This window comes from Xenopus laevis, chromosome 9_10L (assembly GCF_017654675.1).
Source record: "Xenopus laevis strain J_2021 chromosome 9_10L, Xenopus_laevis_v10.1, whole genome shotgun sequence".
Taxonomy (NCBI): domain Eukaryota; kingdom Metazoa; phylum Chordata; class Amphibia; order Anura; family Pipidae; genus Xenopus; species Xenopus laevis.
The window spans coordinates 72821751-72826307 of record NC_054387.1 but is presented as its reverse complement, the minus strand read 5'-3'; positions in this window follow the sequence as shown (position 1 = coordinate 72826307).

Here is a 4557-nt window from a genome sequence, read left to right as displayed (position 1 = left end):
CTGCTGAAGCAGCACTATTAGTTGATGCATTTTGAATAAAAAACATGTTTTCCCACGACAGAATCCCTTTAAGTCAGTGTGATTACTATATACAACCTCACACATTCTTTATGCCTATATATATTGGCTCAAGAGGCATAAATTAATTGTTTAATTGCTCTGCATGCAGGCATTATGTCAATGGATGCTTGTGACTTGGATGGCTGGTGCAACCATACACAACTGCAATTTCTTCACATGGAAAACATCATATGAAGATAATCATGATACTTAACTATTCATTTGGTAGATAATTAGTATCATTATTCATTGGAGACTTAACCATTTCATTTTAAGACATTTGGTGACACCTTTGCATCTAAGGGGTCATGCAATTATTCTACAAATTGCCATCCCTTCATTTAAGTATGAACAAAATGCTCTTCATATACAACTTAGGTCTATTTTAGGAATACCAGGTTTATAAAGGTTATATATTTTTACCCTTATCATATAACAGAAATAAATAATACAGGAAATTGATCATTGAGCATGCAATGATTCTTTTATGGTTCATACGCTCAGGAATAAAAAAACAAAGTGGAAGGGTGTGGACACAAGCTCCGATAACTGATGACATCACTGAGCACCGTTTATAAGTATATAATGTACAGGATATTCATGGCTGTTTTGTATAATAAGCAAATAATTCTAAATTCTAAAAATGATTGCCTTTTTCTCTGTAATAATTTAACAATATCTTAAATGATCCCAGCTAAGATATAATTAATCCTTATGGATGGCAAAACCAGCCTGTTGGGTTTATTTAATGTTTAAATGATGTTTTAGTAGATTTAAGGAGATGGAAATCCAAATTTAAATTGAAAGATCCCTTATCCGGAAAACCCCAGGTCCCGGGCATTCTGGATAACAGATCCCATACCTGTACAGGGTATAGGTCTTTCTAGTGTGGTGCTGTATTTGCAAGGTAGTTTGCAAAAATCAATATCATATGCCTTCTATATTGTTCTATAACAAACAAGGGAAAGCAGCTAGTAAGTTGCAGGTAAAACTTAGTCCCTTTGGAAAATGTATAATTAAGCAATTGAATTCTTAATGAATCAGATGAAAATTAAGCGTAGGACTGGCCAGATATGGGATGACTTTGACGTAGTTGGCCAGCTTAAATATATTGCAATATATGGACAAACAATCCCTGTGTTGTTTAAAGGGTAAGGCATTTTATAGTAGCAGTATGCACAAAGTGTCTCTGTCTTAAATATATTGCTAATGGGTTGAGTGCAGAGGACCTCTTGTAGTTGACTATATGTATTTTGTGGTCACACCCTCATTGCACCCCCGCCTAATGGTTTTAAAAAATAGTGGTGAGCACAACTTTCCCTTGTTTGTTATAGTTATACAGGAGCAGTGACCAGCTTCATGTTGTAGCTCCCACCCTTCCCAGCTATAGTCAGGTGATCCCACTGGTGTCTAATAAAAGGGCAGCCTAGTTTGGGAGTTTTACTTTGAAAGCAGCTAGTAAGTTGCAGGTAAAACTTAGTCCCTTTGGAAAATGTATAATTAAGCAATTGAATTCTTAATGAATCAGATGAAAATTAAGCGTAGGACTGGCCAGATATGGGATGACTTTGACATAGTTGGCCAGCTTAAATATATTGCAATATATGGACAAACAATCCCTGTGTTGTTTAAAGGGTAAGGCATTTTTTAGTAGCAGTATGCACAAAGTGTCTCTGTCTTAAATATATTGATAATGGGTTGAGTGCAGAGGACCTCTTGTAGTTGACTATATGTATTTTGTGGTCACACCCTCATTGCACCCCCGCCTAATGGTTTTAAAAAATAGTGGTGAGCACAACTTTCCCTTGTTTGTTATAGTTATACAGGAGCAGTGACCAGCTCCATGTTGTAGCTCCCACCCTTCCCAGCTATAGTCAGGTGATCCCACTGGCGTCTAATAAAAGGGCAGCCTAGTTTGGGAGTTTTACTTTGAAAGCAGCTAGTAAGTTGCAGGTAAAACTTAGTCCCTTTGGAAAATGTATAATTAAGCAATTGAATTCTTAATGAATCAGATGAAAATTAAGCGTAGGACTGGCCAGATATGGGATGACTTTGACATAGTTGGCCAGCTTAAATATATTGCAATATATGGACAAACAATCCCTGTGTTGTTTAAAGGGTAAGACATTTTTTAGTAGCAGTATGCACAAAGTGTCTCTGTCTTAAATATATTGATAATGGGTTGAGTGCAGAGGACCTCTTGTAGTTCTATATTGTTCTGTAACCAAACCCCATATCAAGTATGCTACCCACGTATCAAAACTAAAAAAAAAAAGGCTTACAGTAGGTTTGGATAGGGTGAATTCATAGAGAATCCAGTGAGAACTCTGAGTTTATCTTTCTATATAGAAGACAGTACTTTAACACTATTTAATCTACCACATTACTGCGTCTTCTTCATTATAGTAGAGGTCAACTAGTGTGTTTTCCACTGAGGACAATTGAATTACCCCATTTTCTTTCAGGCTAAATGGCATAGAAATATCCACTGAGAAATCATCCTCCATGCTGGTAGGCTCTGTTATTCTATGCTGAGCTTGTAACATTTTGTAAATATTGAGTGCAGTGTACAGTATAAAGCTGAAAGCCAGATGTTTGATGGCCACCTACCGCCTTACTCAAAACCTGAACAAACTGTATAAATGTGTATTGTATAAAGTGTCTAATGATTTTTTAGCTTACAGGGACAATTCATTACATCTACTATTCTATGAATAAAATGGATTTCCTAAAGCAACAATGTAGTTGTGATGGTAACTGAGTCCTTGTATCTCATACAAAGTTCCGTCAATATACAAAGGACTTCAATATTTGATTGATAAATAAACAGAAAGGACAACAGTCTAGATATACAGGTAGGGAACATGTTATCCAGAAAATAATTCACATGAATTCTAAATTTGACCTATGATAAATGGGCCTCTTAATAAACCCAATAGGATGGGTTTGCTTCCAATAAGGATTAATTAAATCTTAGTTTGGATCAAAAAATTTGGATTATTTAGATAAAATGGAGTCTGTAGGGGCGAGCCTTTCTGTAATCCAGAGGTTTCTGGATAATGGTATTCTGGATAAGGCATCCCATACTTCTATTTCATCATAATGTGATGAAATTATTATTTATAACAGAAGCATTACATGTGAAATACAATTGTCCATTAGATTTTGACATCTTGCAGTGTAGAATCTTCAGGGAACTTTATTCTGCCCTCTTACTTGCTAAAACTCTTGGTGTCCCTCAAGGTATGCTGGGAGATGTAGTTCAAAAACAGCTAGAGGCATACAGGTGGAAAATATTTTTCCAGTTCTGTATAAATAATATTATTTTTTTTTTTTACTTATAGTCATTTATACAGAGATAACAAGTTAGAAGACATCCAGTACTTCAGAATAGCCTTTAGCAAAACTGTTATATTTCAGGCACTGAGCTGGGTTTTTACTAAGTATACAATAAATACTGGCACGGTCCCATTAGAAAAAGAAGCTGCAGCTCTTCAGGCTTTCTAGAGATACGTTGTAAAATCAGAAAAATTAGTCTGTGATTTCTAGTAGAGCATTTTGTATCTTGTACTGCTTGCAGATTTTGCTAGGTCTCAATCTAATTTATTGAGTGTAGCAGCATCAAATTGAAAACTAAATGTTTATTACATTGAAAAAATGTATACTGTACACTTGTACGAAGCAAATAAAAATAATATCATGACATTTGAGCTGTTTTAACCTTTTGCTTATATAGTGGCTATGTACTGTGTATTGTTTTACATAGAATGTTCAGTCACACCGGTCCCTTCCTGGAGCTTACAATTAAATTTAGAAGCTACTTAATATAACACTTTGATTTTGGATTTTGGAAGACGATTTATTGCCTGGATGAGACACAGAGAGAATATAAAGTCTCAACACATATATTGACCTGGCCAGAATCAAAGCCAAGAGCCCTGAACTGTAGTACTGTAATGATAACCACTGTGCTACCATAGGAAAAGAGGTATCATTTGGTTCCTTATTCCATTCTTAACTGCTTATGGGAACTAGAACTTGTTGTCTGACAGCAAAAGAAGAGGGATTCTCTGCATGGTAACTGTTTATAGACCTAAACTTTCTTCTACCCAACAAACACCACCCACCCACCAGTAGTTGCAGGGTGAAGCTGATTCAGGATATAGATTCAACTGTGCATGCTCCTGCAAGATCCATGTTGGCAAGCTAACAGAAGAGGATCAGAAGACAGGGTAAGATGGAACCTTTGAACTCCACTGCGCTACTCTGCTGACTTATGGCAGGTTGGCACCACAGGAGAACTTTTCAATGGAACAGATGTTCCATTGAAACAGGGAGCTATGGGGAGGCAGTGGAGGGGTCTGAAGATGGGTTAGGGTTTGGTTCTCTTTTAACATAGAAGTATTTTCTTTGAGTGGGTGTTATGCCTATTGTATAAATGTTCTAATGGGCAAAGAGATTGAATGAAGACAAAAATACTTTGGGTTACATGTCAAC